General features: G+C 47.5%; 1 protein-coding gene and 1 non-coding gene across 3 annotated transcripts in view; one reads left to right on the plus strand and one right to left on the minus strand.

Moving 5' to 3' along the window:
• RPS24 (ribosomal protein S24) overlaps positions 1–24,260 on the plus strand; it is a 257,955-nt gene that overhangs the window by 22,805 nt on the left and 210,890 nt on the right. The gene's annotated exons all lie outside the window — the stretch shown is intronic.
• On the minus strand, positions 9,276–9,411 carry LOC139180474 (small nucleolar RNA SNORA2/SNORA34 family). The gene has a single exon (XR_011564742.1). It is a non-coding gene; the product is annotated as a small nucleolar RNA SNORA2/SNORA34 family (small nucleolar RNA).

Raw genomic sequence — 24,260 nt, forward strand, 5'->3', positions numbered from 1 at the left:
TCTCAAGGGGTTCATAGCATGGTGCAGGCTGGGAGAGAGCATTCTGCGCTGTGCATGTTTAGTGGTCCTGCGCATCACGGATAGCCACCTCCATAGGATGAAGGGGCTGATGTTTGTCAGGCCCTTACCTTGCACCTGCCTTGGGGCTGACCTCTCTTGAATTATTTCACTTCATCCTCACAACTGCCTGATGAGATCAGTACTGTTCCATCAGAAGAAATAGGCTTAGGGAGGGTAAGCAAAGTGTCTGAGGGACACAGGGACAGCCTTTGAGTGTGGACAGCCAATTTCTAGAAACCCCACTCTTGATTCCTGATGGGTCCCGGTCTCCTTGTGGGGACAGGCGCTGAACTGCGTCTACCTGACGGAGTTTGTGAAGGTGACTTGTTCCGTTGGGCAGGGGCTCCCTGGCCTGGCTCTTGGAGGTCCACAGAGCCCCTCTAAATGCCAGGGACAAAAAGAAGTAGTTCAAGGGAAGAAATTCCCTGGTGGTCCACTGATCAGGACTCTTGAGTTTCCACTGCAGGAAGCATGGGTTCAATCCCTGATCAGGAAATCAAGATCCCACGTGTCACAGCTCAGCCAAAGAAAGAAAAAAAAGCAGCTCCACGTCTTTGTGGACATCCCTATAGTCCTGAATCTGGAAAAGACAGCGCTCAAGACAGGGACAAATGGTCTACCTAAGCTTATTCAGGTTCCCTCTGGGCACGAAGAAGAACCGGCTCACCCTGGTGAGGGATGGGAAAGATAATGGGGGAGTCAGATGCTTTATCTGTGAGTTGAGGACAGTAGTTCTGCCTCTGTATCCCAGAGTGGTTGTGAGATGGTATTTTAGAAGATCAACTCCTACAAAAATGTAAAACATTACTCACACTGCTACCTGAAATTCTTCCATTTCAGTGGGTTTTTCTCTGTCATTAGTGGATTTCTAAAAACCAATCAACCGAGCAGCTGCCCCTGTCCATCAGAATACATTTATTTCATACCTATTTGTTGCCAGTCAGGTACAAAGAAAGGCAGGCAGTTAGGCAGGCAGTATTGTAGGCAACCTCCTACAATATGTTTAATTAGATACCTTATTTTGCTGCATCTTCTCCATACCAGTCAGATGCTATCTCCATAGGAGATGACAAAGTTGAGCAACAGAGAGGCTAAGTTATTTGCTCCAAGTCGCCGAGGTAGTAAGTCATGCAGCCAGAATTTGAATCCAAGTTTTTTGACTTCCAGTGGCTTGCCATGCTGATGATGCAGTGGCCTTAAAGGGTCATATTTTTATTTGGTGGAGGAGACTGTCTTGGTTCCAGAAGAGAAACAATCCATCATGTGGCTGCACTGAAGGTTTCTCAGTGAAGGGCAGTGACTCCAGGATGGTTTTGTAGACCTCTCCCCTTATCTCTATAGACAGCTGAGCTGTGACACCCTGAATTCAGTATGCTGCCTGATCTGCATACTGCCCAGGAACTTGGGGGTATCTTAACAGGCACATGGGACTTGGGCCCATGGGAAGGATGGAGAGGACATTCAGATGGGCATAGAGACCAATTTCTCACACCAGGACCAAGAGGCCCCTGAAAGATGCACCCTCGCCCCTTGGTGGATGCCCCTTGGCCTCATTATTGTAGGTGGGGATCCCTGGGTTGCATGGAACGCAGTCTGTGTGAGCCAGCTTATGCACTGGGGGTCGGACAGACCGCAGTTATTGGAGCGGTACAGAGTTCTTAGGTGGGAAGTGAGGCCAGGCAGCTCGTGGGGACCAGATCTGATAGGCCATCAGAGAGTGAGGCAGCTTGCCCCTCTGAAGTCTCCTGTCTCTCCTGGGCTGTGTGGTCTTTGCCCTTTGCCTCCCTCTGAGCCTCTGTGCTGTTTTCGTCTCTGCAGGCAGGACTCCTTTGCTTATTTATGGTTCCTCTGCTCGGTATACCTTTCTTCTCCATTCTTTTTGCTTGGTTTGCTGTAGGGTCAACATAACTCTACACAACCTCAAATGCCCATCACCGTCTAACTTGGTCTAAATTCTTGAGAGAAAAAAATCTGATTGGTCACTGATTAGCCAGTGAACTTGATATCCTTAGGTCAGGTATCTTATCCATCTCCCGTCCATTCAGAAGAGAACAAGTGGTATAGACATGGCCACTTGGGGCTGCCCCTTCAGCCAGGGATGTGGGCAGGGCAGGTACACCTGAACACATCTGCTGTGGATCAGGGCAAGCTAAAGCCCCTTGTCTCACTCAGACCTCGGGCAGAGGGCACAACCAGGCTCAGTTTCCTGTGGTCTAGGTTTCTCCAAGTGGGCAGTTGCCTTCCGAAGGCTCTGAGCAGCAGAGGCCCCCAAGACCACAGTTCACTGGGTTTGTCTCTGGGTTCACATTGTGAGCCCTCCGGGTAGGGAGGACACGGTAAGAGACACGTGTCCATGTTACTCGGGGCCCTTCCAGCATGTGAGGACAGAGGGAGAAGCCTGCAGCGGAAGAGGGCCTGCACTGGCCGCTGGTACCACAGTCTTGGTCTTCCAGCCTCCAGAGACTTGAAGGATGGACTTCTGGGGTTGATAAGCCGCCCGGTTTGTGGTGTGTTGTCACAGTAGCACGAATAGGCTCGGACCCTGTTCACATCTGGAAGCTCTGCTGGCCCAGCTGGCTGCACAGAGCCGTGTCTGTCCGTGGCTGACCCTGCCAGCCTCTTCTTCCTTGCTCCAGTGGACCTCTCTATGTCAGGGTCGTGTCTTCACAGGACAAACAAGCCGTGTGTGTGTGAGAGAGAGAGAAAGAAGGAGAGGGAGGGCAAGGGTTAGGCATCAAGGAAGGCCTTAACATCAGGGCCGATGATGAGCTAAGTGACCAGGTGACTGTTCCTAACTGGCTGTCACAACAGCCAGCCAGCTCCCACCACATTTGTACAGGACTCCTGCTTGCCTGAGGAGGTGAGGCACAGTCAGGCAGGGCTGAAAACGGGACCATCCCTTCCCCACACCACAACTGTAATCCAGGAGGCTTGACACCCAGCAAGGACTTAACGGCTTGGCCAGCTTTCTGGAAGGGCTGAAGGCCCTTTTCCCTCGGTCTGACTGCCTCCATCAAGGCAGACAGAAGGAGCTTCTGATTGGGAGTCCCTAACTCTGGGGCTACTATAACTGACTGCTCTTATGTTGTAACGAGCCCAGAAGCCATCAGGGAGAGGAGAGGACTGGTGAAAGAATGGCCCTATTTTGGATGAGCGGGGAGAAGGAAAGCATGCCCTGTGGTCTCTGTTGCTGAGGAAACGAGACACGGCTGCGTCAGAGCGCTGAGCTGGCAGAAGGCTGTGCTTTGACGTCATGGAAGGAGCATGAATGTAAGAGCTGGAGGCATGGAGCCAAGCTCTAAGAAGATAGTGACTGATAATATCATAGTGCTTAGCACTTTTTGTGTTTTAAATTCATTTGGGGTTTACAACAACACAATGGAACAGGTACATCCCTGTCTGTTTCGTGGTTGAAAAAACTGAGGCGTGGGGAGGGTGAGTGCCTTGCCCACGGGCGCATCGCCTGTTAGCGGCTAGTCAGACTGTCAGGAGCCGCGCAAGTCTGCCGCTTGACCTGGGGCCGGCCGCGGGCCTCTTCACGAGGAGTGGCTGGTGTGGCAGTGCCCTGCCCGTTGTCGTCCGCTGTGTTTTGACCCTGAAGTCTGGCCTTGGGACTCTCTGCAGGGTTGTGAGATGGCGAGGGGTGGAGCTTTTCTTCCCAGGGACAAAGGAGCTGTCCAGATGATGTCATCACCGAGCTGTGCAAGCCAGCCTTCCCTGGTTGATCACACTAGTCATTAATCCCCGTGAAAAACGCAGCTCGGGACCAGGCTCCAGACTCCGTAGTCACATACCTGATAAATGATTCTGTTGGAAGAGGTTTGAAGGGCATCTGTGGAGAGTGGTTCTCAGCAAGATTCTTTAAGACCTTTTTACACATTCCCATCCATTCTGAGGCTGCCCTGGGACTGAGCAATGAGACTGCTTGCAGCATTGGGAAGCCAGCTCTGAAGGCCTTTGGCCTGGAGTCAGAGGATGCTGTGCAGTCTTCTTCCAGGAAGTCAGGGAGGGAGAGCACCTTAGTCTCTCTCTCACTGCACTTGGGGTCCAGATGGGAGAAGGGAGTATTCCAGGGTGGTCAGCATTAGTCCTTGTGTTGGGACTCCTAGAACCATGCTTGGCCTTTCTCCTTGCCCACTAATAATATGGAACACTGGCGTGTTGCATGCATTGCCTCTTATCTAATCACACCAACCCCAGGAGAGGAGTGCTATTAAGCCAGTTTTACAGATGAGGAAATTGAGGTCAAACTAGCAGAAGCAGAATTTGGCCCCAAATGCTTCCTTATTATTCCTTCTTGTAATATTAAGAGCCTTTGTATTTTCCAGAGCACTTTCTCTTTCACGCACAGGCTGGTGGCCATAATTCCTGAACCAACCATCTGGATGGTCAATCCAATATCAGATAGCCCAAGTTCAAATCCCAGCTCCACCATTTACTGTGGCCTTGAGTAAGGCAAACAGTTGTTGAAGCCTCAGTTTCTATTGTAAATTGAGGGTAATAATGTCTAAATCACAGAGCAATTTTTAGGATGAAATGAGACAGCCCTTGGGTGGCACTTATGATTCCAAATATGTAAGTGGTAGCCACTAAATTATTATTATTGATTAGAAATGCCAATATTTGATATTGAGTCTTGTCCTGGACATCTAGAATTAAGTTTGTTGTGACCAAATGCTAAAGCTTTTGGCCAATTTCTAAAGAAGGAACGGCTATTATGATTTATTTTATTAAGTCTGTGATAGGCTGAATAAAGGGTCTCCCAAAATGTCTACATCCTAAATCCAGACTCTGTGAATGTGTTAACTTATGTGGCAAGAGATACTTCGTAGAAGTGATTAAATTAAGGATCTTGAGACAGGGAGATTATCTACATTATCTGGGTAGGCCAAGGCCAGCACAGGGTCCTTAGAAGAAGGAAACAGGAAGGACAGAGTTAGAGAAGCAGATATGATAATGGAAGCAAAGTTCAGAGAGAGAGAGAGAGATTTGAAGATGATTTGCTGCTAGCTCTGAGGTGAAGAACGGGGCCATGAGCCAAGGAATGTGGGTGCCTCTAGAAGCTAGGGAAAAGCCAGGAAACAGATTCTCCTCTGGGGCCTCCACAAGGAATGCAGCCCAGTCCGGACCTGTGACCTGTAGGACCGTAAGGTGATAAACTGGTATTGTTTTAAGCCACTAAATTTGTGGTAATTTGTTAGGCCACAGTAGGAAATCAATATAAGATCCTTACCAAAAAGGCTGAATCCAGGTGATACCACAGCAGAAAGATCATTTAGGAGACTTGGTTGGGTCTAGCTTATACTTCTTTTGTCAAATCTTACTGTACCTTTGTTTGAAATAGACTATTTGACTTTCACTGGGATCCTGAGTGTCAATGAATAAATGATATTCTAGTTTTTCTGAATAAATGATGGTTCAGTTTTTCCACACACAAAAAATTATAGGATCCTTATTTAATGTCTTCCATTCAGATTTCACAGGTAATGATAAGCACCTCCTCCACAGACCAGGCTCGTGCAAGGTACTTCACCTCTGTGCATTACTATAGGCAGTGTGATGAGTGCGTTTAGAGAGTGTGGGCTTTGATGTAGAAGATGCGAGCAGGAGTGCCAGTCTTACTGCTCACGAGCAATGTGACCTTGGGCCAGTCACCTGACCTCTCTGAGCCTTAGTTTACAAATCTGTTAAGTAGGGTTCAGCACATGAGAAATACTTGACATGGGCCCAGCACTCAGTAGATCCTGACCCAGTTAATGTTGCTGCTTGCCTCTCTCAGCCTTGGGTGCTCCACATCGCTTCCCAGGAGAGCTCTCTTGTCCGGTGAACGCTGGCACTAGGCATCGGGCACGTGAGGTTCAGCGCCTCATGCTTTGTGGCTCTCCTGAAGAGAGGCGGCCTGGCCCACGGACAGGGTTAGTGCCAGGCAGTGGGGAAGAACTCACTTGTAGCCAGAACTTTCCAGATGTGGAACCAGCTCCTTGTTATCTTCCTTGTCTTCAGGGGGCCCGGGTGTTACGACTTTCTGTCCCACAGGGGCCTGGGAAGGATAGTGGCTCAGTGCAGGTTGTGAAGATGTGGACTTTGGGAGTCATCCCCTCATGGGGTCACAGATGCAGTCACAGAGCCCACTGCTGGGACTGAAGGAAACAAACAACACGCATCGTGGAGTCTTGAACTCATGTTTGCTTTCTGGTCTTTGCTATCTGTAGTGCTCCATACTTCCCGAGATTACAGGCTTTATCGTAGTATTGGCACAAAGACATATATCGATCAATGGAACAAAATGGAGAACCCAGAAATAAACTCACACACCTGTGTTCAGTTAATCTACAACAAAGAAGGCAAGACTATATAATGAAGAAAAGACAGTCTCCTCAGCACATGGTGTTGGGACAGCTGGACAGCTGGACATGTAAGTCAATGAAAGTAGAACACTCCCTCACACCACATATAGAAATATGGCTCAAAATGGCTTAAGGGCCTAAATATAAGACAATACTATAAAACTCCTGGGCTTCCCTTGTAACTCAGTTGGTAAAGAATCTGACTGCAATGCAGGAGACCCGGGTTCCAGCCCTGGGTCGGGAAGATCCCCTGGAGAAGGAAATGACAACCCACTCCAGTATTATTGCCTAGAGAATCTCATGGACAGAGGAGCCTGGCAGGCTACAGTCAATGGGGTTGCAAAAGTCAGACATGACTTAGCGACTAAACCACCACCACCATAAAACTCCTAGAAGAGAACATAAACAAAACATTTTTAGACAGGAATTGTAGCAGTATTTTCTTTGGTCAATCTTCCAAGCAAAAAAATAAAAAATAAATAAAAGCAAAAATAAACCCCAAAATGGGACCTAATCAGACTTAAAAGCTTGTTCACAGCAAAGGAAACCATTAACAAAAAATGATGTAAATGACAAGGGGTTAATATCCAAGGTATAAAAATAGCTCAGACAACTCAATATTTAAAAAACTGAACAACCCAATCAAAATAATGGGGAGAAGACCTACATAGACATTTCAACAAAGAAGACATACAGATGGCCAAATAGGCACATGAGAAGATGCTCAACATCAGTAATGATTTGAGAAATGCAAACCCAAACCACAAGAGGCATCTACCTTATACTGATCAAAACACTCATCATCAAAAAGTCTACAGATAATAAATGTGGGAGGGACTTCCCCGGCAATCCAGTGGTTAAGACCCCATGGCTTCCATTGATTAGGGCATGGATCCCATCCTTGGTTGGAGAACCAAGATCCTAAATGCTAAATGGGGCACAACTAACCAAAAAAAGAAAAGGAATGCTGGAGAGGGTCTGGAGAAAACAACCCTCTTACACCGTTGGTGGGAATATAAATTGGTGCAGACACTATGGAAAAGAGTATGGAAGTTCTTTAAAAAACTAAAAATAGAGCTACATATGATCCAGCAGTCCCACTGCTGAGTAGATACCTAGAAAAGATGAAAACTTTAATTTGAAAAAAAAAAAAACAACCCATGAATCCCAGCGCTCATCACACTACTTAAAATAGTCAAAACACGGAAGCAACCTAAGTGTCCATCAACAGATGAAGGGATAAAGAAGATGTATGTGTACACACACACACACACACACACACACACACACACACACACAATGTTATATCACTCAGCTATAAAAAGAAATGAAATATTGCCCTTACAGCAACCTGGATGGACCTAGAGAATATGCTAAGTGAAATAAGTCAGAGAAAGACAAATATATATCACTTAAATGTGGAATCTAAAAAATACTACAAATGAACCTATATACAAAACAGAAAGAGGCTTACAGACATAGAAAACAAGCTTATGGTTACCAAAGGTGGGGAGGGATCAATTAGGAGTATGGGATTAACAGATACAAACGCCTACAAATAAAATAGATAACCAATGAAGATTTACTATATAGCACAGGGAACTGTATTCAATATCTTGCAGTAACCTGTAATGGAAAATAATCTGAAAATATATGTAGCTGAATCACTTTGCTGTATACCTGAAACTAACACAATATTGTAAATCAACCATACTTCAATAAAAAGAATACAGGCTCCATCTTTCGACTGGCAATCACACTGCATTGCATTGTGTTTTGGATTGGTGGGTGAAAACAATATTTTGGTAAATGTACACATTAAAAATTCCTCTCCCCCCGACCCCCCGCTTTTAAAATTCTCGCCCCAGCAATTCTTTATTTTTCACTCAGAGCTTCAAGGAAAGGAATTAGCCTAACTTGAACTTAACTTCATGAAGACTTTGCCTCCAGCCAGTATCTGAAAAAGAAGGAAAAAATACAAAAATTACCCAAATCTGCGGTATTTGAATAGAGTCTTCCTCCTTTGAAGCCCCATCCCATTCATTATCTCCTGTAATGCTTTCAGCAGCCTCTGAGGAAGGTGTTCTTATCGTGCTGATCCAGTGCTCAACCAGGTGAACAGGTGAGGGCATGGGGCATCGGACCATACCACCGTGCCCCAGGTCTGGTCCTGTCCTGCCAGCATCCGTTCTGATTGGTAATAGCCCATGCTGCACTGATGTTTACTTGTTTGAATAGTACCCCTGATTTTCCCCACTTCACAGGTGAAAACTCAGAGAGGTGAAGGATGTAAGCCAGGCCGCACAGCTGAACCTGGGGCCCCTGACTCGCAGAACCCGTGAACTTTTCCTGCTTCAAGCTGTCCCTCTCTGTGGCAGGTTAAATCATACCAGCTTTAAAGACCCCATTACAATACCTTTGTTTCTTTCTTTTCACCACCTCGGAAGCGGCAGTAAAAATATTAAAACCAATTGCCGTCATCTTTCAGACCGCTGCGTTTATGAGAGGTAGCCTTCAAATGAATGAAAATAATCGCAAACTCCCTCCCTGTTCCATTCTATGGGGACATTTCAGATTTATACAATATTTCTGAAAGCTGTTATAATAGGGCACATGCGCTTAGGGCATTAATGAAGTCGGCTCAGTGCTGGCTGGTCTCATTTCATGGAGCTAATTGTTAAGTGTTTTGCATACTTACAATTGAACTAAATTATTCCAAGCTCGCTGGTTTCAGGAAGTGTTAATTATATTTCAGTAAAGGAAAATCAAGGCTAAAAAATCATCCACTTAGAGCTTATCTATTTATGAACATCTCATTCTGGAGATCTCAAACATATATTTTATTTTTTTTTTTTTTTTTTTTACTTGAGATGTTTCTTTCTAATGAATTGACCATTACATTTCCAAGATCTGAAATGGCCAACAGAGCATAGAAAGAGACTTCTTTAGGCTCCTGTTTGAAACCAACAGCTTCAGCAAACTGCTGGCCTTGATTCAGGGCCAATCAAACATATATTTTAACACCATGTGAATATTGAGATTAATATTTCTTCACCAAGGAAAGCTTTATTCCTCCTTTGAATAGGCCCCTTCTGCCCCCATTCCGTCCTTCTAGCTTTAGTCAGCAGTCTGGTCTGAAAGTTGAAAAAGGCCTTCTTGTCTGTTTCTGGTGCCTTGAATCTTTAAGTTGAGTGCCAAGAGCAGCATTAGCTCCATTCATCTTGAGACCAACTGGCCTTCTATAAATGATTTTAATTCATTTAGGGGTCCTGCACAGGCCGTTTCAGACCAAGTGCTCCCTTGCTCCTGGGGTTCTTTCTCGAGTAAGTCGTTTGGACGGGAGTTTTCTCCTGGGACATGGGTTGGAGAGGGTGAGCAGCCCAGGATTGTCACTCAGGTCTCAGTACAGCAGGGGTGGGGATGAAGAGCTGGAGAGAAGGAGGTCTGAGGGGGCCACAGCACCTGCGTTGTCTTTTCACACTGCTCCTTCTGCCCACTGGGTCAGAAGGACTGACGGATGCCTAACAAGAAGGTCTCAGTGTCTTTTGCATCTGTCGCTCAGTTTCTTTTCTACTTGTTCTTAACTTTTTGTTCATTCACTCCTGCATGCACTCATTGGTTCCTTCAGTGCACACATATGAAGCTAGGGAAGGCCCATCGCTCGAGCAATGGGCCAGGGGCTGGGCGTGGGGAGCTGAGCATGGCAGAGCCCCTGCCTTCAGGAGTGCTCATAATAGGTAAATAGCCCAGAGCCTCCTGGAGGCCTTGCTAAAACACAAAGGGCTGGGCCCCACCCCAGAGTTTTTGATTGAGCAGGTCTAAGGGGAGCTGATAACTGGCATATCTAACAGGTTCCCAGGTGATGCTGATGCTCTGGTCCAGGAATTACCCTCTGAGAACCACTGCAGGAGACTCATGGGATGTAGGAGGCTACATCCTGAGGCCATCGTAGTTTGTATGTATAGAACTCTGGTATAACTCTTTTTGGCTGGTAGATGTGAGTGGCATTTTTTCATGAATAAAGACTTTTTCCTTTAAAAAATTACTTTATCTTATAAATAACAGAGAATAACCAATATGTGTTGAGAAATGAGCGTCAAGTGTCTAAGTTGGGCTTCTGAAACAGCTGCACAGCTCCTCCCGCACACTAGCCTTCCAGAAGGAGATTCAAACACACGCTTGTGCGAAATGACAAACACTGCTTTGTAGAGGCCTCCAGGGATGCTTGCATGTACGTGGGACCTTGAGAGGAATTATTATTTAAATAGCAGTGGTATGGACAGCATCTCAGTGTTAAATCTCCACAGGTCCAGGTCTACCCAAAGCTTATGTAGGCCTGGGCTTGGGATCTGAGCACTGAAGAGGACATGGGTAAGCTGGAGAGAGAAGAACAGGGTCATGGCAGGACACAGGAAGCTGGTGAGGGGACGGTGCACTTGGGGCTTTGAGGGGTGAATAGGAGTTTACCAGCACTGGAGTGAGCACAGGGTAGAGAACCACTTTGGGCTGAGGGGACAGTCTTCGCAAGGTGGAGGTGAGAAAGGCAAGGCTTGTTCAAAGAACGTTGTGCAGGCACTGCTGTGTGGAAGCAGGAGGAAGAGTGGACAATGAAGCAGGGTTACAAAAACTGACTGTTAGGCTGAAATGCTAGACTTTGTCCTGAAATACAGATGAGAGGGTCACTTGGTGCTTTATAGTCGGGAGAGTGACTCAAGACTGCTGTGGTGAGGGCTTAGAAAAGAAGTCTGGCAGGACTGGGAGACCAGCTGGGAGGCAGACTTAAGTCACATAAAAGCTTCCGTCCCTCAGCTGTAGTGGCCGTGTCTCCAGGATTTCTTTGCCACATGAAGCTAGTGGCTACCATTGGCCAGTGTCTAGAGAAAATCCCTGTGGAATGTTCTATCGGACGGTGCTAGTCTGGACAGGAAGCCTGATGTCTGGGTAGTTACATCTCTTTGGGTCTGTGGACTCCTCACCACAGGGAGAGAGGGGTGTAATGCAGGAGGGCCAGAGTGGAGCCCTCTCAAAGTGCCAGATCCCAAGTTCAAGGGTAGCACTTGGGTGGAGTGGAAGCCATGCCCAGAGGTTGCTAGCAGAGTATAAACAATGGGAGTTGCTGGAGAGGGATGGTCAGGGGTCAGAGGAAAGATGACTCAAGCTCAGTCCTAGAGGCCAAGAAGGACAGTTTGAAGAAGTGAAAGCCATTGGTGAGCCTGGGAAGAGCAGGGATGTTCAGGAGACTCCACCTTGGCCAGTCAGTCCTTTCTCCTGGAAATCTGAGTTGAGACACAGTGACTGAGCCCATTAACTGCAGGAGCTGAGTTGGAAGGTCATTAGCTTGGGGGACAGAGCTGAGACTGCTATGTTTGGGAGGATGCAAGGAAGATGGTGTGCCAGAAGAGGAGAAGCCAGTTTGTGGAGGGAGAGGAGAAGAGCAGATGTGTAGAGAGAAAGGGAGCTGCCACTCCCTGGAAGGAATGGGCTGAGAGTCTGGCTCTGAGCCCCTGCCGCTTCCCAGGAGATCCTGTCCCCACTCTGCACCTTCACAGCAAGACTGCCTCCACTCCTAACCAACGGAGTTTCGCTGGGTTCTTCTTTCTTACAACGCAGCCATCTCTAAGCGTGTCCTACCGCCTAGCCCAGGAAGTGACACACACCAGGTGCCCAATCAGAGCCTTTGCCTTTATTTACAAATTTATTTTTAAAATTGGAGTTTAATTGCTTTACAATGTTTTGTTACAATTTCTGCTATACAACGACAGATGAATGATTAAAGATGCGGTACATATACACAATGGAATACGATTCAGCCATGAGAAGGAACGCAGTTAGGTCATTTGTATAGATGTGGATGAACCTAGAGTCTGTCATACAGAGTGAAGTGGGTCAGAAGGAGGAAAACAGATACATTACTGTGCATATATGGACTCTCGAAAGATGGTGCTGATGAACTTATTTGCTAGGCAGGAATAGAGATGCAGTCAAAGCTTTTAAGGTGTTGGATCAGTGTGAGATTTGAACCATGGACAGCATGAGAGGGTCAGAGGCAGAGAAGAGGCCATGGGTTGCCTCTTCAGCCTTCCTCCCACCCCCTGGAACGCAGATGGAAATACCATGGGCAACTGAAAGATGGCCCCTTCCTCCTCACCCCTTTGGCACATGGGATGTGGTGCCCCCTCCTTCCTTCTTCCAGAGACTACACCTGTGGTTGGCGCTGCTTCTGATGTCTTTCCTTGCATCACCACACTCTTGCATCAGTTAAGGTGGTGATTTAGAGCCAATTAAAATGTGTAAGCCACAGGTAGTGAGTGAAATCCCTAGGATTAATTTGCTCAGTGGAGTATTAATCTGTGTAATGTCACAGGTGCTTCTTCAGCAAACGCGGCAAGATGGAGATGCAGGTACATCCCCTCTGCGTGTTTTACCGTAAGTGCTCTAATTGGCCCCACTGGGCTGGGGCTGGGGTGTGGCTCCACCTCCTCTGAGCCCCGTGAAAGGGCAGAGTCAGCTGATTGGGCCCCCAGCCAAGCTGCCAAGCATCCAGGCCCCCTCCTCTGTGCCAGCTGGCCCCCACACCCTCGCCCTGTGCCATCTTTCCACACTGCCCCTTGGGCAAAGCAAGAGAAGGAGCTTAGCGGGCTGATCCTACCAGTCCCCAGGACTCGCCACTTTGCAACTTTGTAATTAGAATCCTTCTCAATTAGGAGGTGGAGTGAATCAGCATCCAAGTTAACCATATGACCACGCCCATCTGTCTGACCCAGCTACCTTGCCTTTAAGACAGCCCCAAGAGCAGGAGAGGATTTTTTAGTGCTGAGGCTGCAGAATCAGGGCTGCATGGTTGGGGGGATGTGAACCTGTCTAGTAAGCTTAGGCGCTGTGGTTCAGGACATCTGGCTTCTAAGGAAATGTCTTCCCTCACCAGAGCTGGACTCATGAGAACCTAGTCTTAAGGGCTCTGGGTTTCCTCCTGGAGAGTCTAAACTGTACTGTTGCAGTGACTGTGGCTGGTGATCTTGGAGTCCGGAGGGGCTTAGGTGGCTTGTCCAGAGACAGTGGCAGGACAGTGGAGAGCCATTCAATACAATGGCCAAGAGTTCTGGCTTTGGAGCCAGACAGGTGTGGATTCAAGTCCAGCTTCTGTGCTTAGCAGTTGGATGCCCTTAGGCAGATAACTTAACTTCGCTGGGCTTATTTTCTTAATACCAGAATGTGTATCACAGTATCTGCCTTACAGAGTCGCGTGATGTGTAGGAAGTGTTTAGCACAGAGCTTGCACAGTCAACTTAAAAGCACTGGATGCTTGGGGCTAGTGCACTGGGACCACCCAGAGGGATGGTATGGGGAGGGAGGAGGGAGGAGGGTTCAGGATGGGGAACACATGTATACCTGTGGTGGATTCATTTTGATATTTGGCAAACATAATACAATTATGTAAAGTTTAAAAAAAAAAAGCAGCGGCAGTTTTTATTATTATCGTTAATAGTAGTGATAATGGAATAAAATGCCCTCAGGTGCCCTGAGGTCGCTATGCCTGCCTGTCCTTTGTCCTCCTGCTGCCTCCCCTGTCAATAACAAAGACCTGCATGTCTCCTCGACCTGTGCGTCGTGATAGTGAGGCAGGATAGTGGAGGCGACAGCTCTGAAGAGGACATAATTGGTGCTTAAGCATAGAGATGGTTATGGCCAATAAGCTAAGCTGAAGCCCTAGACCCCTCCAGAGCTGGTCAGCTCGTCTGATGACATGGGGATGAAAGTTCCTCTCAGCTTCACAGGATTCTGATGTTGGGGTGAACATTGCCAAGTTCACTGTCGCCAGCAACAGAAATGGCCTCTGGCTGGTTTAAGTAGGAAAGGACTTTCTTGAGAGTATGGTGTCTCAGAGAAAGCTGGGAAACCAGGGTAAGGCAGGTGGGGACAGCTGTGCTGCCTCTGACCTCACTGTGCCTGGGGTCACACATGGACACCCTGGGGACACAGGAGCTGCCTCATCTCTGGCATCTGTTCTCTCCTGACCTTGCCTCTCTGTGCCTCTTGCACATCCTGAATATCTGATCCATTCTTCCTGGGTGACATACTGGATTTCCGCTGCACAGATGAGTAGGGGAATACTAAACGCCTGTCAGGCCTGCCTTGTTTTCTGAATTGGGAGGAGGGCTGTGTCTCCCCAAGAGTCACACAGGTGTTTATTACATAGTAAGAACACTTGGTCATGGGGCAGCCATTGGTGTATGTCAATGGAAAATGCTAAAGGCCTTCAAAGTCCCCATCCCGTGGACCATGATGCTGCTGAAACCTTACCTGGCACATTTCCAGCATATTTCTGCACTGATAGCTGCTTCTGTCCTCCTGTCCTGTAGAGAAAGGGGCTTAGACTCCTGGAAGTCCAGGCCCAGATCTTCAGATGACAGGATGCTTGGGAGCTCTGGGAGTGAGGGTGGGGGCAGCTGGTCAACAAGTTCAGGCCGTGAGCACAGTCTCTCTCCGGAGCAGCAGTGAGTTAGAGCCCAGGTTGCAGGGTGGCAGGAGAACCGGAGGTGCAGCCACGGTGGGGGGCTGCCATGCTGCCCTTCTGGGGACACACCAGATATGACACCCCTCCTCACCAGGCCCCACTCCGTATGATGTACGTGGGGAGGAGACTGGCTGAAAAGGCCCTTGTCCTGCCTTGACAGCATCGTTCGTGTCCTGGGGCTTCACCCCCATCCCCTATCCCCATTCCCTGCAGTGGGTGACCACCATGCTCCAGGGAAATGAAAGGTAGCTTCCTGTCACCAAATGATAAGGCATCTTCATGATATATTCCGGTTGTTCCCACAAAACAGTATTTAAACAGTCAAACAGCAATTAAAAAAAAAAGCCAATCTGATCCACAGCACAAAAAATTACCGTTGCTCTGTTAAAACCCTGGGTGAGTGGAGGGTTGGGTGTGGGGTCGGAATTCACACAGCCTCCCCTGTGTCCCCTGAAGCAACACCCGGCCTCTTAGGACAGCGGTTCTTAAAGTGTGGTCAGCAGCTTCCGCGGCGCCTGGAAACTAGAAAAACAGCTTCTCGGACCCCATGCCAGACTTGCTGAGTCAGAAACTCTGGGAGTGGGGCCCAGCACTGCTGTAACAAGCCCTTCAGGGAACGCTGATATTTGAGAACCACTGCCTTAGGTTTTGAGGAGGTATATTCTCCTTCCTGAAGGCCCTCAGTTTCCCTATCAGTAAGGTGAAGAATTTGGATGGGGACTTCCCTGTGGTCCCGTGGCTAAGACTTTGTGCTCCTAATGCAGGGGGCCCGGGTCTGCCCCCTGGTCGGGGAACTAGATCCCACATGCCACAACTGAGAGATCTGGTGTGCCACAACGGGGACCCGGCACAGCCAAGTAAATGCGTAATTATTACTTTTTAAGTTATTTGGATGATTTTTTAAACTGAAAATTCAAATAATTCCTGGAGTGGAAAAGCCTGGGTTTCTCACTCTGTTATCAATCAGCTGAGGGTCATTGGGTAAGTCACAAAACCTGGGCATAGTTTCCTTATCCATCAAAGGAAAGGTATTTGATGGCTTCATGGAGGATGCAGGACCTGGGGATGGACTGGATAGATGACTTCTGCAGGCCGACTGTGGACCTGTCGTGTGCCAGGGTGTGTTTGCAGTGGGGGTTTCCTGCAGCTCTGATTTTTTAAAAAAATTATTTATTTTTTATTGAAGGATAATTGCTTTACAGAATTTTGCTGTTTTCTGTCAAACCTCAACATGAATCAGCCATAGGTATACATATATCCCCTCCCTTTGAAACTCCCTCCCATCTCCCTCCCCATCCCACCCTGCTAGGTTGATACAGAGCCCATGTTTGAGTTTCCTGAGCTATACAGCAAATCCCCGTTGGCTATCTATTTTACATATGGTAATGTAAGTTTCCTTGTTACTCTTTCCATACATTTCACCCTCTCCTCCCCTCCCCTATGTCCATAAGTCTGTTCTCTATGTCTGTTTCTCCATTGCTTCCCTGCAAATAAATTCTTCAGTACCATTTTTCTAGATTCCATATATAAGCGTTAGAATACGGTATTTATTTTTCTCTTTGACTCCACTTCACTCTGTATAATAGTTTATAGGTTCATTAGAACTGACTCAAATGTGTTCCTTTTTATGGCTGAGTAACATTCCATTGTGTGTCTGTACCACAACTCCTTTATCCATTCATCTGTCGATGGACATCTAGGTTGCTTCCATGTTCTAGCTATTGTAAATAGTGCTGCAGTGAACAATGGGCTACATGTGTCTTTTTCAATTTTGGTTTCCTCAGGGTACATGCCTAGGAGTGGGATTGCTGGGTCATATGGTGGTTCTATTCCTAATTTTTTAAGGAATCTCCATACCATCTTCCATAGTGGCTGTATCAATTTACATTCCCACTAACAGTGCAAGAGTGCTCCCTTTTCTCCACACCCTCTCCAGCATATATTGTTTGTAGATTTTTTGATGAGGGCCATTCTGACCAGTGGGAGGTGATATCTCTTTGTAGTTTTGATTTGCATTTCTCTAATAATGAGAGATGTTGAGCATCTTCTCATGTGTTTGTTAGCCATCTGTATGTCTTCTTCGGAGAAATGTCTGTTTAGGTGTCTTTCCCACTTTTTGATTGGGTTGTTTGTTTTTCTGGTATTGAGTAGTATGAGCTGCTTGTGTATTTGGGAAATTAATCCTTTGTCAGTTGTTTCATTTGCTATTATTTTCTCCCATTCTGAGGTGCAGCTCTGATTTTTAAAGTACAAGGCTGGCCAAAGTATTGGAGCTTCAAATTTAGCATCAGTGTTTCCAATGAATATTCAGGAGTGTAGAACTGCCTAAAATGAGTACAGGAACTAATAGGAAAACAGAAGTCTCTTTTTACTGGAATGGAGATATTCTGCAGTTGGAGCTATAGAGACAGAATAGGAAAACATATAAGGATTGTATGTTGGTGGATTCATGGACTAAAGCATCAGTTCACGCCTTCATGAAAACAGAGACTAAGAAAAATAGATAAGATTGAGGCCAGAGGAATGGATAAGGCCTAAGGAAAGGCTGAAGCTCAGCAAGAGATAAAGATTGAGGTAAAGTTCAAAATTAGTTAAGTGCTCAGAGACGCAGTGAACTACTGGAATACTGATCAGGGATGTGTCTACTGTCTTGGTATTGATGGCTATTGTGATGAGTTCATATCAAAACTGCTACCTCCAAACGTGCATTGGGATGTTCTTTTAGTCAAGAAATATCAGTGCTTAGGTAGAGGACTGTGTTGGGATCAGAGAGGATTTTCTGCATAGAATCAAGATTCAATATAAGTTTTCTGTGGGAAAAAGATATATCAGATACCCAAGAAATCTGGCAAAAGAAACAATTTAGCATTTGTACTCAAGTCCAGGTGGTGCTAGTGATAAAGAGCCTGCCTACCAGTGCAGGAGAGGTAAGAGACACAGGTTTGATCCTTGGGTCAGGAAGATCCCCTGGGGGAGGGCATGGCAATCCACTTCAGTATTCTTGCCTGGAGAATCCCATGGACAGAGGAGCCTGGCGTGTCCGTAGGGTCACAAAAAGACACGACTGAAGTGGCTTAGCACACAGACTGGAAACAGCTGTAGATCCACAAATAGATGCGTCCATGCAATCGAATATCCTGCACTGTCAAAAAGAATCCCTGGAGGGGGGAATGACTACCCACTCCAGTATTCTTGCTTGGAGAATCCCACGGGCAGAGGAGCCTGGCAGGCTGCAGGCCATGGGGTTGCAAAGAGTCAGACATGACAGAGAAATGAGGAGAATGTTCATGTACTGATTTGGGCTAATCTGTCAGATATGGTAAGTGAAACAAACAAGGTAGAAAACTGTATATAATATGTTAAAATTTGTATGAAGAAGATATAGACATGTTTGAATATATGTAAGACGTCTCTGGCTATAGGACATGCCCCTGGACAGGGCATCTCAGGCACTGGTGTTGAAGGTGGATGGGAGTGAGACTTACTGGTTACCATATCCCCTTTGGTACCATTTGAGTTTTTAAAGCACATACATGTACTACTCAGAAAATGAAAACATAACAGAAAGCAGCAAAAACAGAGGGCCACAGGCCGGCCTGGCCCTCTGGTGCTCTGGCCCTTGAGTACTGGCAAGTCAAGGCTGCACGCCAGAGACGAGCAAGGCTCCTGTGGTGCCTGAAAGACAGGAGGCAGCAGGTGTGGGCCGAGTTCACTGTTAATATGCTCACAGGCAGCCCAGCTCTCCAGGCCTCTGTCTGCACCTTGCAAAGGAGGGGGAGGTGTGGAGGCCCAGAGGGCCCCCGCTTATAGGCTGTGTAGTGAGCTGAGCCGGGGAGCTCTGGAGGGCAGAGGTGTGCTTGCCAGGCAGTCAGGGCACCGGTGTCACCGTGGACTCCAGCTGGGCACGTCCCTGCCAGCTCCCAGGACCACAGAGGTGGCTGTGCTGGAGCCCAGGGCTTTGCATTCCCAGCGCCCTTCTCCATATGTCATCTGCACGCCTGTGATGGGGGAGTGTTGCTAATCCCTTTCTGCAGGTGAAGAATCGGAGGCTTGTTTGTTCCAAAGACCTGTCCAAGGTCACCTCACTGGTACATGGCTGAGCTGGGGTTGGAACTCAGTCCATGTCCCATGCAGTGAATGGTGGGAAGAGGTTGCTGATGACTTGGGCAGGAAATGGGCATCACCCTCTTCTGGCCCAGGCTGAGAGAGCTCAGGGTCCCAGGTTTGAGAAGCAGGTTTGGTAAAGCAGACAATTCAGCAGCAGCTGCTGACCTTGAGGAACTTCCTTGAACTAGAACCACCACTGCTTCCTCATAGGGAAGAGGAAGGTGACTCTGGGACCCTGTGAGAGGTTCTGCCATGGCCTGGTCCCATTTCCCTCTTCTTGTTGGCAAGTGCCAGTCAGGCTAGATAAGTGGATAAAGTGAACATTCTCTGCCTATTGGGAAACTCTATTATTTCTCCAAGGCCTGGCCCAAATGCCAGTCCTCCACAGAGATTCTCAGACCACTCCCAGGGCACTGGATCTCTTTATTCTTGCAGAGCAGGTTCACACACAGTTCCCTCCTCAGGGCAGGGTCCTAGAGGTTGCCCACGCTATGGCCACCTTTGGGTTCACAGGAAGGTTTCGTGAAGGCTGAAAGATGTCCTGGCCTCATCTCTCCTCTCCACAGACAGAAGTCATTTATGATGATGACTCTCATATGGCCAGGACAGAGGGTGTTTAGCAGTGAGTGACTCAGAGTTGGGGCTGGTTGTGAAGGCTGCAGGGAGATTTTCTCCTGGAGGCCCTAGGACCTGCAGTGCCGGTGCCAGCCGGCAAAGTCGATCAGGTCCCGAGAACGTGCACGGCGGGGCTAAGAAATAAACTAAAGCAAGAGACTACAAAGATGGGGTCGAGAGGTTCAGACACGTCTCCACGAAGGGACGCAGTCTGACACCAACTTTATTCAGCATCTTATATTTATACAGAAGAGCGTGAGAAAGACAAGACAGTTGACATTTTTTCTTGGTTGACCTATACATCTTACAGAAAGTCACAAGAAATCTTGAGAGCATGGGAATGGCACCCTGTTATTATTTCTTACACCAGATAACATTTCTCTGTGTGTGAGAAGTTTGCACAGAACTCCAGGTGCCTGCAGTAAATAAGCGCCTAATCTCTGGGGTGGCGGGACAGAGAGCTATGTTTGCAAGCAAACCCTCAAGGACTGAGGCAGCTCCCAGAGCTGTGTCCTTCGGACAAAGACCCCGTTCTCGCAGGCAGCTCCCCGCACTGCAGAGATGCTGAATTAACCTGTGTGGTCTCTGGCAGTGGTAAGGTGGAAGCTTGGGGGTACAGGGAGAGGCTGCATGTGGACAACCAGGCCACTCAGTGGGCCTGGGATGTGGGATAGGTCTGAATGAGGCAGTTGGGGAGGGGCAGCCAGAGCTGGAATCAGCAGTTAGTGGGAAAGAGAGTGAGGAGGAGAAAGAGGAGGAGAAAGGAAGGGGAGGGGTGGACCTATATTGTCTGGTGGCTTCTGATGGGCCCCGCAGTGGATAACACATTATTTCAGCCAAAAAGAGGGGTCAAAGAAGTCTCAAAACCCAGGGAGCACCCTTTTAAAAAGAAGGGGTGATGGCCGACTTCACAGGGTTCAGAGGAGGTCAGTCTGTGCAGGGCTCGGGGAGGTGGCTGGCACAGGCAGTTAGGAGGCCACGTAGCCTGGATTGATGGCTCTCTGGGCATGATGGTGGAGAAGCTGGATGGCAGTGTGAGGCGGGCAGTGAGGCATCGCTTGGGGGTTGGGAATGGGCCCAGCACAGGCTCACTGCATGATTGATTCTGCTGCTTGAGCCAAATAGCTGGAAATGTAAACACTGCCCCTCCCGGCACAGCTCTTGGCATTGCTAATTAGCCCTGAGATTATTCCTTGCAAGGGAGCAACCACATCACACCTCAGTTATGGCTGAACTACCTGAGGGGGAGGCCCGTCTGCTCATTGGCTGCCTCTGCCCCAGTTCTCCCTGAGAAATGCTCCGAACAGTCATCTGGCCCCTGTCTCCCGGTTCTGCCTTCTTCCCAAGGTGCCACTGCTTAGGTGTCATTACTTAGGAGAGGGACTAATTTGTATAGGGGAAAAGTCACAGGGAGAGGCTGTGGTGTAAATGTTAATCGTTTTTTTGACTCCGCATTATGTGATCCGTTAACATTAATATTTAATTTAATGCAGTCAAAAGATTAATGCTTGTGTTTATTTCTAAAAAAAGGCAAGGATGCTTCAGGCTGCTTTTCAGCTTGGTTGAGCTTTGGGGGTAGAAAAAAAAAAAAAACAACAACAAAAAACCCAGAACAGAAGAAATGTATTCATGCTGTAATAATACAAATACCCCCTCTCCCTCCCGTTCTCCCTCCTCAATTCCTAAAAATAAGCCACGGGGTTCTAATGGGGACACTGATTAAATATTCGGCTCTGTAATTTATGCCCAAGTGAATCCCAACAGGAACCAGGGGCTCTGGAAATCTGTTGTGAAATAATTATCCTGAATGACATTGTCGAGATGGTCTGCAAGGGTGCTGTCAATAATGCATTAGCCCAAATCTGTTTGAAATACAGCAAGGAAATTACACGATATTCATGGGAACCTGAAAGAATTATCAGTAAACAAATTTAATCAACTTGATGTTATGCATACCACTCAACCTCTTATTATCTGATCATCTAGGTTTAGAACACGCAGGGGAATTGAATGACGTGGGATGCGAGGCTGTGTGTGTGTGTGTGCGTGTGTGTGTACTTGGTGGAACCAGCCTCAGGTTTCTACATTTCTCCTCCTTGGCTTCATTTCATTTGCATTTTTCTCTAGGGCTGATTGTTGGCTGTCAGCTCTCATCTCAGCCTGCTCCTTGAACACTCAGTTTTTCTCCCCCGTGTCAGAGCCCTGCTTAGAAAATCAGCTTACTGTCCACCTGTCCTTCAGATAACTCATACTCCCCTTCTACCTTCCAAAGGAGTGGTACTTGCCCCTGCTTTCAGCTCAGAAGTAAAGAGGAAGTGAGTGCTGTTATCTGAGGGCTACTTCCTGGCATAGCAGAAAAGAGCCCTAAGTGAGGATCTGCCACTGATTTGCTGGGTGATCTTACCTCAGTCCCTTGCCATCTCTGGGCCTTAGTTTTCCCGTCTGAAAAGTGGGTCTTGGGCTGAGCTTCTTGGTAGCAGCTCAGCAGAGTCTCATTTGATTGGCTTCTTCTTCGTGTCCTCTTGAAGCTGATGGGGACCCCAGAAGGGGGCTTTCTCAAAATTACATGGGAAGTTGGAGGCAGAGTCAAGATGAGACCTTTCAGACCCACTTCTCAGGACCTCTCTGTCTTCTAGCCAGAATGTTTTATCTTTGCCTGCACTACAATCCACGAGGAGCATTTCTGAGTCTTTAATTCCCATCTGAGCTCTCACTCCTGGGTCAGGGGACTTGGGTTGCCTCCTGGGATGTGTATTCCTTTCTATTTCCAAGTCTCAGCTTCCCTACCTACACAACAGAGCAGTTGGGTGAGATGACTTTCAGAAGCCACTTATTTTAATTAAAAAAAAAAAATTTTATTTGGCCGTGTTGAGTCCTAGTTACAGTGCATGGGCTCTGTCATTGTGGCACATGGGCTTAGTTTCTCCAAGACATGTGGGATCTTAGTTCCCTGACCAGGGATTGGACCCGAGTCTCCTGCACTGCATGCTGGTTCTTAACCAGGGAACCTCCAGGAAAGTCCCAGATGCCGCTTATTTTAGGTTTGACATTCCTCATTGTCACCTACTTTCTAAGTTCCTCGGTTGGCTGTGGCTTCCTGCTTTGAGGAAGAGGGTCTAACTTCCATATCCAGACAGTAACCCTCCTGTCTAACTTCTCTGTGAAATGAAGGTGCACTCCTGTTGAGCACCTGCTGTGGTCAGTGTCCAGGACCAGGCCCTGGGTGCATGTGAGGTGGGTGGTGCTCATTGAGTCCTACTTTGTGATTGGCCCTGAGCCTCACACTGGTGTAACTTGATGGAAGTTGAGAAGTTCTACTTGGAGATTAAGTAAAAGCCAATTCATTCATAGACTTCTTTTCTGGGCACCTGCTGTGTGTCCATCCCTACACTTGGCATTGTGTAGAATAACAGTAACATATGAATATAGACTATGTACTAAGTACTGAACTAAACACTTTGCATGTTTAAGAGCATGATGAATTGTCTAAGAATGGGCCATCACGAGGGCTTCCTTGGTGGCTCAGCAGTAAAGAACTGGCCTACAATGCAGGAGAAGTGGGTTCAATCCCTGGGTTGGGAACATCCCCTGGAAGAGGGCATGGGAACCCAATCCAGTAATCTTGCCAGGAAAATCCCATGGACAGAGGAGCCTGGTGGACTACAGTTCATGGGGTCGCAAAGAGTCAGACACGACTGAAGTGACTGAGCACACACGCATGGGCCATCATGAAATAAAGTTAGGGGTAAGAGGCAGAAAACACCTGTATTATAAAGAACAGCCAAAGCAGAGAGGTGTAGACCCCGCAGCCTCCGCCCCCCATCCAGAAGCTACTGAACGGGCCCCTCTCCCTCCACCCATCACTGTAGCCTGGCCCCTGGGCCCCGCATTGTCCCAGCCTATACAAATGGAAGTCTAGAGCTGGTGCTGCTCAATATGGTAGCCACTAGCCCCAGGTGGCTATTCAGTCCAGACTGAGGAGTGCTGTAAGTGTATACTACACACTGGACTGCAACAGTAAGTACAATTACAGCATGTCAAGTATTTCACTAATAATTTTTATATGACGAGACGACATGGGCTTCCCTGGTGGCTCAGACAGTAAACAGTCTGCCTGCAGTTTGGAAGACACGGGTTTGATCCCTGGGTTGGGAAGATCTTGACCTTTTGGAGGAAAGAAACCCACTCCAGTATTCTTGCCTGAAAAATCTCATGGACAGAGAAGCTTTTTCACAATCCATGGGGCTGAAAATAGTTGGACACAACTGAGCGACTAACACTAATAGATGTTGAAATATTATTTTGGATAGATTGAGTGAAATGAAGTATTATATTAAAATTAGATTCACCTGTTTCTTTTTCCTTATTTTAATGTGACTAATAGGAAATCTAACATGATACATGTCTTATATTTTATTTCTACTGGAAATAGAAATATGTAAATATGGAAATAATTTATCCCGTGGGAATAAGGAGTACCAGGGTGGTGGTGCTGTGACTTCCCCCCCATTTCTCATGGGGGAGACTAGAGGGGAGTTTGTCCCTACGCATGTAAGGGGTTCTAAGAGAATCAGTCATAGCAGTGGAGGAGTGCTGGATGAAGGAAGACTGGCATC

Source organism: Bos indicus, chromosome 28, assembly GCF_029378745.1.
Source record: "Bos indicus isolate NIAB-ARS_2022 breed Sahiwal x Tharparkar chromosome 28, NIAB-ARS_B.indTharparkar_mat_pri_1.0, whole genome shotgun sequence".
NCBI lineage: Eukaryota > Metazoa > Chordata > Mammalia > Artiodactyla > Bovidae > Bos > Bos indicus.